This window comes from Lissotriton helveticus, chromosome 2_1 (assembly GCF_964261635.1).
Source record: "Lissotriton helveticus chromosome 2_1, aLisHel1.1, whole genome shotgun sequence".
NCBI classification, from domain to species: Eukaryota; Metazoa; Chordata; class Amphibia; order Caudata; family Salamandridae; genus Lissotriton; species Lissotriton helveticus.
Window position 1 is genome coordinate 1,143,881,339 of NC_136059.1, and position 15,009 is coordinate 1,143,896,347.

Here is a 15,009-nt window from a genome sequence, read left to right on the forward strand (position 1 = left end):
CCTTGGACATCTCCAACGGATTCTTTTGTCAAAACATAGCACCAGAGAGCAGATATTTAACAGCTTTCTCAGTAAATGGCACTCAAAAACAATTCTGTCGGTTAGCCCAGGGGTACAAGAATAGCCCGGGGGTATTCTCAGCGAGAGTAACAGAATTACTACAACAATATGATGATGAAGCATTATCTTATGTCGATGACATTTACTTAACAGATGATGACTTGGAGACTCACTTGAAAAGAGTGAACACCATAATACTTGGTTTCGCTGCAGAGGGTTACAAATTCAACTTCAAAAAGTCCAGCATTGCCCATCTGACGGTCCTATTCTTAGGATATGAGTTATCAAGTGAAGGCAAAAGCCTGGCAGACAATTTCCTAGAGAAATGTGCCGTAATCCAAGCTCCTAAAACACTAAAAAACCTACAGTCAATTCTAGGCTTCCTAAATTTCAGAAGAACTTACATTGCAAATTACGCAGAAAGGGTCAAACCCCTTTACGATCTAATTAAACCAGACTTTAAAAGATCCAGTTGGACTCAAACACACACAGAAATTTTGAGATCCTTACAAACAGACATGCTAATTAAAACAAAATTAGAAACCCGTGATAATACACGCAACCTTGTGATCCGAGTCATCCCAGGGAGATGCGGATTCACATACCTGACCTCTAATGAGGGAGAAAAGGTACCAATTGCATTCAGATCACACTTGTACACAAAAGCTGAACAGAGATTCAGCAACAAAGGAAAAATTGTTCAAGCAGTTCAAACCGCAATAGCTAGAGAAAAAGACATAGCTGACGGTAGACATATCACAGTCAGAACAGCTGAATCAGCCTTTGAAGCATTAACAACACCGTGTAATTTACCAACAACAACATTGGATCCAGAATGGTTACAATGGGTAAATTCAATCACAACGGACAAAGTATACTACTTCTTTGATCCAGAACTAGAAGAATTAAAAAATCTAAAATATGAAAAAACGTATCCTCTGCCAATCGACATTCTGCCTCTACGACATTACGCCTGTGTAATCTATACAGACGGACATGCTCAACCCTCCGTTTGGGGAGAACATGCATACAATCCCACATGTGAGATCACAAAAGAAGTGTGGCGCGGAGGTAAACTAAGACCTCTATTAACAAAATCACACTCAGTAGAAACTAATTCAGAACTGCAAACTGAAATAATAGCTTTGAAAATGGCGCTAGATAATGCGGATCGCGAATTCCCGACACTTATAGTGTCAGATTCATATTTCTGCGTCAAAGCATATAACAAGGATTTGCAGACATGGATTCAGAACGGTTACAAAGATGACACAGATGCACCAATAAAGCAGAGACTTCTCTGGGAACAAGTAGCTCTTTTGAAGAAAGAACTACCAAAGACTCACGTGACTCACTCACTGAGTCATCAACGTGATGGCGTTCACGTTGTAGGGAATTCATTGGCTGAGACAGCCGCAGCGGCAGCCACTAAATCGGCTCCCGTAGATCGGAAAAAGCGTACATTAAAATACATTGACGGTGAAACATTGCTGGCGGTGAAAACGTCATCAAAAGGCGACTGCTCAGCGTTACCGATCAACTATCCACTCAATTATACATACATAATCGATGCAAACTCCGTCCCTTTTGCTCGAATCCCTGGAGTGGGGGATAGAGTGATTCCAAACATGGACAGGAGAAACTTGTTAATCGCAGACGCACACATGGGCGAGGGTCACAGACACCTTAAATTAAAAGATTCTCTGGAAGATTTACAATCACGGTACTGGTGGCCAGGCATGAGCCTCCATCTTACCATCTTTGTAAAAAACTGCCCAAACTGCAACAGAGATCGCAGTGGGGAGAGAAGCAGTTTAATACCTCGTCGTATCAAGGCAGATAATATTACCAGCAAAAAGAATGGCTTGCGATTAACATATACAGGCTAGTTCCCACTTATAATGTAGATCCACAGCACTCGGCTGACGTCCGGACTATTATACAAGATTTGCGAGTCTAAATGGCATATACGCTAAGAGCATGCTACGTTCGACCATTTTTTCTTTTTCTCAGGCAATCCAGCCTGGGGGGGGAAAGAATGGCCAAATGAGCACAGCCCAGCGGGAATCTTCTCACTTCCTTCCTGAGGGTATGGGATGGTGTAAAGAAAAAACCAAGACAGAAAGCAATCTATAATAGAAAGGATATTAGGTTCGGGAGCTGGGTGGGTCAAACATCTAATAAGTGTCCAACGTAGTCTAAATAACTTGCCAAGAAATTCTCTGAAGGGATTCAGTCCGTATGAATTATTATTCGGAACTAGGATGTTGATCTCTGACCTTGATAGTCAGACTTCAGTGGTAATAGAAAAAAGCTTTGATGTCAAAGACCGTTTGGCTATTTTGCAGGACTTAAACAAAACAAGAAAAGACCTGAGCAACATACAGTTGAAACAACAGCCAACAACCACTGAAGAATCACCACCTGTCCCAGCAAGACCTGTCTGGATTCCAAAAGTCGGGGATCAAGTCAGGGAGAAGATCGCGGTAAAGAAGGAATTTGGGCCTTCTTACAGAAAAGCAGTTCCTGTCTTGTCTGTCAACGGGACAAGATCAGTTGTACTACCGCCACTTGCTGGAAAAAAGGAGAACCGAGTTGTATCAATCGACCTGGTAAAACCACAACATGTGGCCGATAACAAACAGTAGGCCAAGTGGACTCCCAATAAGTAGCAGAACACCAAGGTTTGCTACCAGTACAGAGGTCCTAACAAAGAGGCTCATCACATTCGAAACGCCTACAGAAGAACAACAAGGACTATGCAATAATGCAATAGAACTTAGACCTCTGAAAACCCAAATAAAGACATTTAGCAGAGACACACCAATCTATACTGAAGTACCAAGTGAAAATGCAAGAAACAAAAATCCTGAACCAATTGGAACAATTGACAGAACTGCATCCGGTTACTTCATCAACTTCGATGATTCCTCTGAAGGTTTCAGCGAACAAAAGACACAGCCATCATCAAAATCCTTTAAAGAAAAAGCGAAGGAACTTTTGAAACAACTAAAAGAAACATATCTGATTTCTCCATGGATTGAATTTTGGGTGGGTTTTGGTACATTTATCCTCATACTTTGGCTCATCATGATATTTACTTTGGGACGCTTCATTGAGGGAAAATATGCTAAAATGGACACAGCAAGTCAGAACATCAACTTGGTCCTCAAACCACACACATCTTCACACGTCGAGAAAAGAGAACTTTCTTCAGAACTTTCTTCAGCCAACTTCACAGCAATTCCAATACCTGGTGGGGTAGCCTGGGACAACACTGACTATGAAATTTATGGTCCGGTCGAGATCCTGAAATATCCACACCAAATTAAGATCTCTTTGAGTGACTTTGCAAAACCAAACTCATTTGCTGATGATTGGGACTTTGAAAGTATAAACAATATGATGTCTGACTTAGTAATGTCTGCTAAATTTACAAAACATGATTATTTGCAAGGTTCTACAAATTATGATAGTATGTATTGCTATAACCACTATGGTAACCATTTCTTGCATAAATCTGCACAACCTAGAAATGTTTTAAATTATAATCAATGGGAACATTGTGCTACACCTCCAAAAGGGAGCTCTAGAACCGTTTATGACAAATATTCATACTTTCAAGGTTTTAACACTAGTAATGCTGAAACATTTTATTATAAATTGTCAAACAAGACAGGGACCAAAACCATGATAACCAACACAAAATTGATTTATTCTGATTCATTCTTTGAAAAAATGAATACTTTTGGATTCGATTATTGGGACAAAAATGTTGATTTGAAAAGTGTTTGGGGTACAAAAGAATGGCAAGTACAGGGTATAGAAGCTTTGTTTAGAGCCTGCATGATCCCAGAACAAATGATATTTTTAAATGACACTGTTCAACAAACCACCTGTCTTGGCTTAGCCAAAATCAAAGATTTAAATAACCCGTCTATTCCAAAGCCAACAATGTTTAGCAATAACTCTGATACAGATGAAGAAATAGACATAAACCATATACTTAACCAAAACAGAGCACATCCTGATTGGAAACAATGGTTGATCCGGCCCACAGATACAAATAACTGTCAAGATAGATTCCTGAATAAAACACAGGGTTTCAAAATGACCAGGCCAGACCCTAGATATCCCCAAAGACATCACCCAGGGATAATAACAACCTACAGTGTGGGCAAATTATGCCTTCAATGGCTACAGTCTTCCACACTGCCTGAAATTAAGCAACACCTAACTTTACTTACTGATGGTGCTGACTTGCGTGATTTCATAATGGGACCACGCAAACAGCGTCAAAAGCGTTTCATAGCAGCCTCTGTATATGCAGCATACAATGAGGCCTGGAAGGTTACTCAAATTGAAACAGCAGAGAGAATACGTGAAATTGATCGTATTAATTTGGAAAAATCACTTTCTGTAGTGGACAATGGGTTAATGACTCTGTCCTCCAGAATTTTTTCATTGGACAGCATTGTGTCTTCAGCAATCGATATATTATCGCAAGACTTACTGTTATTACAACATGGTCAGTCACAATTGCGTTCTATTGTACAGCTTGGCTGGACGTTACAAAATCTGCGTTCTGGCTATGTGCCTTGGCGTTTAATCAACACAACGTCACTATTCCAAATCTTTAACCTTACTGATAGACAAATCGGTATGGCGCAGAAGGGTGATGATTATACAATCTTGAGCATTGAAAAACTAGAAAGATTACCGTTGACAATGTCAGAACGACCTGTCAGTGAATGGATAATCCATGGAATCATAAATATTCCAATCTCAACCTTCAGGTTTCAATACTGCCAAAAATATATACAGGCTGGCATGTACGAGAAATTGGGAAAGGGGTACCTTAAAACAACTTGGAACCTGCCCTATTCACATGCATGTGTCAGTAACAAAGGACAGAAAGTGTTTCTTAGTGGCAACAATTGTGCTATGTCACTAAGCGGCACACTTCTGTGTAACGGTATTAGTTTGCACGGAGCCTGTGAAGGGAATTCATACAACCTTTCATGTCACCAGCAAGGCGCACCTGCAACTGAAATAGAACCATTCTTTCAAAGACTCTATAATGGGAGTTACATTCTTATTGTAGACCGCAGATGTTGTAGTCTTATGCCCGGGACTCCTTATCTCGTCACTACGACGGCGAAGGTCAAGTGCTGTGGACGTTCTTTGTTCCCCAGCTCCTTTCCAGACAGGGAGGCAAGGGCATGGCCCGGTTTGAAAATTACTTCTATTCGAATAGACACTTTAAGCAGAATGAAAACAGTGCTTCTTCAGACGCCTACAAGGCTCACGTCATCTAAAGAAACGTATGATCTACAAGTCGCAAGGACGACTGCAGAGATACATACATTATTATCAACTAATTCCCCCGTACATTTCGCAGAAATCCTGAGCGAAATCTTAAATATTTCTGATACCACTGGGGTCTCAAAGGTATTTAAGACAGTATTTTCGATGGCATTAACACCATTCAAAGCCATACTGGGTATTTTTCCAGATTTCGTCCATTCGATTTTTGGCGGACTTCCCTTGATCCTGGGACTAATTGCAGGAATCCTATTCCTAGTCCTTATTTTTCGTTATGGCAACCCATGTCACAGAACAAACTCTCACGACAATGGAAGATACGATCCTAGCCATTGGATACCGGGACCGGATATCAAAAATCCTGGGACTCTCCCGGCTTAGAGACCTAAACATGACTTGGTTTCTATCATTTCGACCAATGTGGCAAAGGTGTGTTTTACCTGTACTAAGGTGTCTGCTATGCGGAGAAGAATGCGTGTTAGACACCTGTCTGACGCTACAATCGGATGCGCCGGTGGATGCAGATACACTGTTGGTTCCTACCAAGGTTCACGCACTGTGCTGCCCTCAAAGGCTGCCAATTCTGATGACGGCATTCCTGGAATCTTCACCACCGCGATTGAAGGGTAGTGAAATTCAAGATGAAAGCAGCATCGAACAGGTACGACCTTCTGTCAGCAATGCAAATCAGAATGTCAATGGAGACAATCATGCGCATGAATGCATGGTTACCCCTATTTCCGACTTAGTGGAACTTTCCCATGAAGCTGTTGACAGTTTTTTCGAAAGCCTGAATGATATGATGTTCTCTCCGGAACAGAAATAGAGACTTTTGAGTAAACTCGCACACGGCGTTCCCTGAATTCGGCCTTCAACTTTTAAAAAATAAAGTCACATGAACAATTACAATCCAGTTCACGGACAGCAACTTTTTTCAGCAAGCCCTTAAAATATTTTTATATATATTTTTTCCCCGGGACACTGATCTTCTGCTTAAAGTAAGAAACTATTCCTAGAGAACTAAGATTCTATTTTTTTAGATACTTTATAGACTTTATATAGACTTTAGCTGCCCGCTGGTATGTTCACAATATATTTTATGTGATGAAATGGTTTCGACTTTTTTTCTGTATAGCCATATTAAGAGCCATTTCATGTGTATTTCTCATATACCAACAAGCAATAATGCATAACAATGCGTGTTTACTTTTGCATTTAATTCATAGCTTAAGTGCATACAATATATATGACTGCAATTTTTCAGTATATTTGAAAATTTCAAAATGCATTTATGTATTTTGGGGTGGTAAGGTATACACTATACTCTATAGTATGTTGTACTATGTTATACTATGCATAGATTAGTAGATATGACCATAGTTAGCGTGGAGTGGGTGTCGTGTATTTCTATAGGTTCTGAATCGATCCCCCTATTCCTGACCCTATTCTGGTTAAACTACCTAGCTAGTTAACTAACAGTCAGCCCATGAGGCAAGAAATCCCCCATGATGCAGATACCGTTATCTGACGCAGTCACACTACGGCACAGGAACGTGTTATCTGATTAGGTCATAACGCTTGAGATCTAATTAGACAAGCGACATTCCTCCAGCCCCTGATAAGGCATACGACGTTCTCATAACAAATCAAACCTATGACAACCTGGATAATCCGTGCGGCCATTGTTTTGATTTCACAGAGAACTTTAGTAAAGAATGTGCTAACGAGCAAGTCGTATGACATCTTTATTGACGTACCTATGTCCATCCTTACGTCAATCCCGGCACCTTTAAGGTATAAATATTGCCGACCTTGCCCTATGCAAAACACACGCGTGGTGACAAGACGGAGCAGCCATACTTGCCGAAGCCGAGAGCAGAAGCAGACCCCGCAGGCAGCAGCCCCGCCTTCCTGACGCGCTGAGAGACGCGCTGCTATCTCAAGCCGAGAGACCCAGCACCGGCGCTTCCGGGTAGCCCTCGCAGGCAGCCTGGAATATCGAGAGCAGAGAAAGAGATACCATTCCTCATTCATCCTAAATTCCAGGTACAGAACTGAATAACCCCTCCTAGAGAATTCTTTAGTTATTCACTTGGCAAAAACAAACTTAACTTAAACTGTAACTTTCTATTCCCGCCCACGCATTAGACTCAGGTCAGGTACACGGGGTAGGCGTATTTAGAAACACCAGTTGAGTACGTTTAGTCAAATGTATATGTGTATGTAAATATATTTTAATCATTTTAAACATCATATGGCTCAGAAACCATATCAATGTTTTTACAGTATTATTTTATACTATTGCTTTTAAGTATGCACTTTACTTAACTATAAGTATTGCAATAATATCGATCCATTTCTCTTGTACGAGAAAAGAGACTGATCAATAAATAACATCTTTTATTGAACACGCCCGTCTCTTCCTTTTCTCTACATGGAGAAACAGCGGCCCTCATCCTCCTGGACCTCTCCGCGGCTTTCGACACTGTCTGCCACCGCACCCTAGTACAGCGCCTCAGCAACATCGGAATCCAGGAGAAGGCACTGGACTGGATCACCTCCTTCCTCGACGGAAGAACACAAAGAGTCCGCCTACCACCGTACAAGTCAGAGGCCACCAAAGTCATCTGCGGCGTACCCCAAGGATCCTCGCTGAGCCCAACCCTCTTCAACGTCTACATGAGCCCCCTCGCGGCCATCGCACGCCAACACAACCTGAACATCATCTCCTACGCCGACGACACCCAGCTGATCCTCTCCCTGACCAACGACCCCGCCACCGCCAGAGCCAACCTGCACGAAGGGATGAGAGACGTAGCCGAATGGATGACGACCAGCCGCCTGAAACTGAACTCAGACAAGACGGAGGTCCTCATCCTGGGCTCCACGCCCTCCGCCTGGGACGACTCCTGGTGGCCCCCCGCCCTGGGCACCGCACCCAAACCGACGGACCACGCACGCAACCTGGGCTTCATCCTGGACTCCTCCCTCTCCATGACCAGACAAGTCAACGCCGTCTCCTCGTCATGCTTCAACATCCTGCGCATGCTACGTAAGATCTTCCGGTGGATCCCCACCGAGACGAGGAAGACGGTCACCCAAGCCCTCGTCACCAGCCGACTGGACTACGGCAACGCCCTCTACGCCGGAACCACTGCCAAACTCCAGAAGAGACTCCAGCGGATCCAGAACGCCTCGGCGAGACTCATCCTCGACATCCCCCGACGCAGCCACATCTCCGGACACCTGAGAGATCTGCACTGGCTCCCGGTCAACAAGAGAATCACCTTCCGGCTCCTCACCCACGCGCACAAAGCCCTACACGACCAAGGCCCGAGCTACCTCAACAACCGGATCAACTTCTACACTCCCAAGCGCCTCCTCAGATCAACCAACCACGCCCTCGCCGCCGTCCCCCGCATCCGAAGAGCGACAACAGGAGGAAGATCCTTCTCCTACCTGGCCGCCAAGACCTGGAACTCACTTCCGACAAATCTGCGCCTGACCCAAGACCACCTCTCCTTCAGGAAGAAGCTCAAGACCTGGCTGTTCGAGCAGTAGCGGCACCCCCCCCCTCCCAGCGCCTTGAGACCCTACGGGTGAGTAGTGCGCTCTACAAATGACCTGATTGATTGATTGATTGATTCTGATGAGACTAAGAATGCACGTACTGACTGAGTAAAATAATTGCCTTGTGCTCACACGACTCTCGAGATTGACTCTTGATTAGGGGAGAGCAAAGTTGTCATGTTCTATGGTTGTCAGAAACTAAATCCCTTCTTGTCTAATCAGGGGAGTTAATCCTTCCTTGAACATTCGAGAAAGTTTCTAGCGAACTCTGAGCTTAGCTGGCAAACCCAAAAATTAAGTCTAGTATCGACAGTAGTAGACCTAGTTAACGTCTGGCCTAGGCCTTTACTGCTGTAGGTACTATTCCAATGCGCAGAGCCTATTGGGAAAATAGGAGCTACACTACACAGGAATGAGTAAAGAGCCATGACTGAAAAAAAGAAGTATATGAAAATATTTCAGATGTTCTTGGAGCTTTTCTTCTAGAAAGTCGATGAAATGGATTTTTTAGTGAACAGCAGAGTAATTTGCAACGAGAAAAGGACCTCCATGATATACTTTTTGGCCTCAAGGAAAAGTAAGTCAATCAAAGATTAGTGTAGATTTGTCATTTGTCAGTATCTAAGTTTTTTTTAAAACACAATCTTTTAGATTGTGGTTTTTTTTCCCGCTGACATATGATGAGTAATTTGAACTCACTGTTTTAAGTGAAATTCAATATATTCTGAGAACAGCAAAAATAAACTATGTAACATGTTGTACAAGTTATTCTATACTTTGGATTGTGTAAATTAAATTGTATTCCCATTCTCTGACACTCACTTTCCTTTTTCCATCCTCTTTCAGCTCTTTTTACTCATTTATAATGTCTTTCTCTCACTCTCTGTAACCCCCGTTCCTTTATTCCACTTCTTTGACAACCCCTCATTCTCATTTCAACTGTCTGCATCCCCTCTCTCCCTTGCATAACTTTTCAGCTTTCAGTCTCTCTGCTTTACTTCCCTTTTCCGTATTTTCCTCCTTTGCTCTTTTAGTAATTCCTGCTTACTCACCCAGCAGTATTATCGCACTCTATCACTATAAATCACCCACTCTCGCTCGCTTATCTTTGTTTGCTCCTTTCTTTTGACCTCTTCTCTCTATTTGTCGTTCACTACCTCTATGTCCTCAGTGCCTCACTCTCCTTGTGTTATGTTCACTTGTGTTTATCTACCTTCTATCATTTCTTTTACAACAACTTCACTGCTCCTCTCTCATCGTTCTTCATCCCATTTCTTTTACTCTGGTTACATTACTATCCCTCATTTCCTTTCTTTCAATGTCCTTCTCTTTACTTTCATAACCAAATTATTTTCTCTCAGTACCACTGTTTTAGTCGTCTTCTCCTCTCTTTCCTTTTTTTGCTCCCTTACTCATTTCCTTTGCTCACTCATTGTACTCCACCTTTCTCTTGGTGTGTCTGTCTACTAACTTCCTCACTCCATTTCCCTCAATCGTTGTATATTATCCTCTCTCCCTTCATCCCTTCACTCTATGACTGTTCTTCACTTACTCTCAGTTATCTTCTATTCTTCATTCTTCTAAATGCATCCTTAATTAGACTATTTTCTGTCTCAGTCATTATCTTTTTACTTACTACTGTTTCCTGATTTATTTTTGCTAACTCACATTGTTTTGGTATCTTTCTTACCTTCATGTCATTTCTCTGTTCTTCTCTTCCTCTCTGTCAGTGAATCTATATTCCTTACTCTTAGTAATTTGCTCTCCTTCTATTTCTTTTTCTCTCTTTTTGTCCTTCTACCTTACTTTATTTCCCTTTCTGTGTCCTTCACTCTTACTTTATTTCTAAATACACTGTTATGATTTTTAACCTCTTCATTTGTATCTTTTAATTTAAAATACATGTTTTACTAATTATAACTTATTTTTTCTTCTCTCTTTCACAGATACAAAGTGTTTACATTAATTATATGGTAAGTGTGACTAAAAAAATGTAGTTTGTCATCACCCTTTGCTTTAACCTCACTAATATTTTCTCAACGAACCTCACTCCTGTTTCTTTACTCTGCTTCCTTCACTTATTCTCCATGTTTACTCCCCTTTCCCTATTTCCCCTCTCATATTCAACTTCTTTCAGTTCCCATTCTTTACCTCACTTACCCTCTGTTCCCTTCCTTTACTTCTTCACTCATTCTCTTTTTCTTAATTATTTACTTCACTCCTACACACACACCTCATCCCCCTCCCAACACATACACACATCTGACATACACCCCACACACACAGCACACACACACACCTCATACACACACACCCCCCCACACACACTCTTCACACACACACACACACATACATCCCACACACATACCCGCCACACCCACACACTCCTCACAGATATCTCACACACCCTCACCTCCACCCACACCGAAACACTCCACACACCCACACCCACACCCACAGACACACCTTACACACCCATACCCCGAACCAAAACCCACTGACTCCCTATAAGTCACACACACTGCATTACTTACCTTTGTTTGCTGTTTCACTCAAACCCATTCAGGCAGTGTTTCCTTTACTCTCTTTGTCCTTTCTCTTTGTCATTCCCCATGTGTTATCCTAATTCAATTTTTCACCCTCTTTCACACCTCTTTACTTACACTAACTGGTCTTTTTTCACCCTCCTTCACCGTTCTTCATTTATCTCGGTTCCGCCACTACCCTTCATTCTCCATTTTTTACTGTTCTTTTTTTTTTCTTTCAACACCCACTCACATTCTCCCACTATCTCTACTTTAGTCTTCTTCCTCTCTCTTCCTTGCTTTCGCTCCTTTAGTCATTTTACTTTTCTCACTTTCACCCTATTACACCTTCTCTGTTTTTTACTATGTAATAAACAATCCCTCTGTGTTTCTCCCTGTAGCTCTCTTTCTCTTAACATTACTCTCTTTGTGTTCTTCCCTCATGCTAACTCCTTCATTAATTTTTTTTTCTTTTTGTTTGGGTGCGCGCCCCGGTACGCGTACCCTAAGGAAAAAAAATTGACAGAGATTCTTTAAAAATATAGGTTCATAAATTAAAGGTAGTTCTAAAAAGAACTGTTTTTTTCTTCTTTTTGTTGTTTTATATTTTTTTTAAAAAAAAAATTTGAACATTTTGTACTTTTTTTGGCTTTTCAAAACAGTTTTATATTTTTTTGTATTTTTTATCGGGAGAAACAAAAAAAAAGGGAATTTAAAATGGCTCAACTGGAGCAAAAAACAAAAAACGGAAAATATTAGGGTTTTTTGGGACAATTGTGGTTGTCACCAGCAAAGACGATGAGCTTTACGCTCTTTTCACCATACGACAGAGCTTACCACAGTAAATACATGTTACTCTAAAATCTGCAAATCGTTGTTGTATGCAAGGCATCGTCTCCGTTGTTTCTGGTCCCGATGGAGTGGGTTGCTTTCTTTTGGAGGTGGTCCTTGAAGACTGGGGGAGGTTTCTGGCCAGTTCCCTCATCTCTGCATGAGAATAGTTGTTTGGATGCTTGCGGGTCATATGTCTAATCATGGTATTATTACCAAAGGAATATTTTTTGTTTGGGTTGCCCCTTGAGAGTTCTGCGCCACAGATTAGGCAAGTTACCTTGGCCGCATTCACTTTTTTCTTGCCCTCTGGGATTGAAAAAAACTCCCATACAATGTGTGGCCTTGGCTGGTATGGGGTATTGTCTTCAGCCAGCCATCTTCTCCCCTCCTCCTCTTCCTCTTCCTCCTCCTCCTCTTCTTGACCACCAATGTACTGTTGTGGTGGTCCTCTTGGTGGTGGTGGTGGTGGTGCAGATGCTCCAGCTGCTGCTGCTACTGTAGCCATTTTAAAGTACAAAATTATTCTCTTTGTTGTTGTAACAGGTCTTCCTCAGTCAAAGGACAAAATCAGAATAAGGAAAAAAGGTGGAGTGTTTCATCATTTGGAAAACAGAACTGTTCTTGACCAATGAAAAGTGTTATTTTCAAATGATCCGGGCTTACATCATTTGGAAACCAAAACTGATCTGCACCAATGAAAAGTGTTATTTTCAGATCACATGACCCGGCGCGCTTATGCTAAGCGCTCCGGGGCGCGCCCGTAGTCGCGCTCCGGGGCGCGCCCGGGGGCGCGTAGCGTAAGCGTGTCAGGACGTTGCGCGATCGTATGCGCTCGCGTGCTTCCGGGTGCACTTACGCAGTGCTTCATATGACACATCACGCGGCTACGCCAAACGTCACGATGTTGTTTTCGTTCGCGAGAATAGCGCTAACGGGACGCTCCCCGGTACGTGCTCCGGGGCGCGCCGTAACATTGCGCTTACACGTGTATTCACCGGTACGTGCCCCGGGAGCGCCCCAAGGCAAAAAATAAAAAATAAAACATAATTATACAATATGAAATTCGTTATAAAATTGTTTACTTTTTATACCTATAGAGATTTGCTATTAAAAAACCATTGAAATTCACTGAAAAAACCATAGGTTTCACACCAGTTATAGTTAGGAATTAGCATTTAAAAAACCTATTAAATTCACTGGAAAAACCATAGGTTTCACTCCAGTTATAGTTAGCTGGAAATTTTACTCACATAAAACCATTGAAATTCCCACGTTATGGTTAGTTGGACTCACTATAACTTGCGCGTGCAATGCACTGCTGATGACGTCACATATTACATCACTCATGACATGGTCAGTGACATCACTCATCATCACTGGGAGCCTGTTTCTCTCCCAGCTATGCCTGTCTGCATATGGGCTACTGGGAGAGACAGGTCCTCTTTGGCGAACACGCTGCCATAACAATGAGTTCAGTGGTGCGCTGGTATCGTTTTATAGACGATGTGTTCCTTATTTGGAGGGGCACACGTCTTGAAGCCGAGCATTTTATTGAGACTTTGAACTGTAATGACTACAATCTTTCATTCACTTCAGAAATTAGTCAAGTACAGGTGCATTTTTGGATATGACAATTATGAATGACCTAGATAAACTGGAAACTAGGTTATACAGGAAACCTACATCAGGCAACACGGTACTCCATGCTAGTAGTCACCACCCTTCCCATCTCATACGCAGCATCCCCTATGGGGAGATGTTGCGCATTAGATGATTGACTAGCACGAATGCCCAATGCCTCCAGGCACAGGAGGCCAGTAAAATTAGATTTCTGGCTAGGGGGTATCAAGCTATTCAAATTGATAAAGCAATTGCTAAAGCGAATGCCTTATCACGTAGTGAGTCCCTCCAACGCAAAAACACTTCTGGACCAGACACCTCCCAAGATCAACCAGCCAGGCTGATCTGGCCTTACAACAGGCAACATGGAGCGCTTAGGAAAATCATCACAAAGCATTGGGATCTTATTAAGTGCGACCCAATCATAGGTGAGAAACTTCCAACTAAACCTAGTATCACCTATCGAAAGGCATATTCAATGCAGGATGCCCTTGTTAAATCTAGTCCAGAAATTGCATCACGCAGTAATTGGCTGGACAAAAGTAAGGGCTTTAGGAAGTGCTCTACCTGTAAAGCCTGTCAACACGGGCTTAACAAGACAGAGTTTACGGTCGCATTTTCTACTGTTGCCCGGATGATTAAGAAACAGCTGACCTGCAAAAGTGAATTTGTGGTATATGTGCTGGAGTGTCCGTGTGCCCTGCGTTATGTAGGCAGTACCAAGCTACAGGTGCACAAAAGGATACTCCAGCACATAAGGGCCATCAATACCAGTGACCCGGCATATCCTGTTGCGCGTCACTTCAAGGAGTGCCATAATAATGACAGCGCCCTGTTGAGGTACTATGCCATTGATGATGTGGGCCCACTGAGAAGAGGAGGGAACAGAGAGGGTGCACTAAGAAGATTGGAGACTAGGGGCCCGATGTAGGTAGCCCTTTACCGATCGGAATCGGCCGAAAATACCGATTTTCGGCCGTTTCCGATCGGTAAAGGGCTATGGAGATGTAGGGGCACATTTTCGGTAATTTTACCGATTCGTTATCATTACCGAATCGGTAAATTTACCGAGTCG

The 15,009-nt window shown here is 42.5% G+C and overlaps 1 protein-coding gene across 2 annotated transcripts in view; it reads right to left on the reverse strand.

Annotated features, from left to right (window-relative positions):
- CCDC171 (coiled-coil domain containing 171) overlaps positions 1-15,009 on the reverse strand; it is a 2,807,212-nt gene that overhangs the window by 1,616,158 nt on the left and 1,176,045 nt on the right. The window lies entirely within an intron of this gene.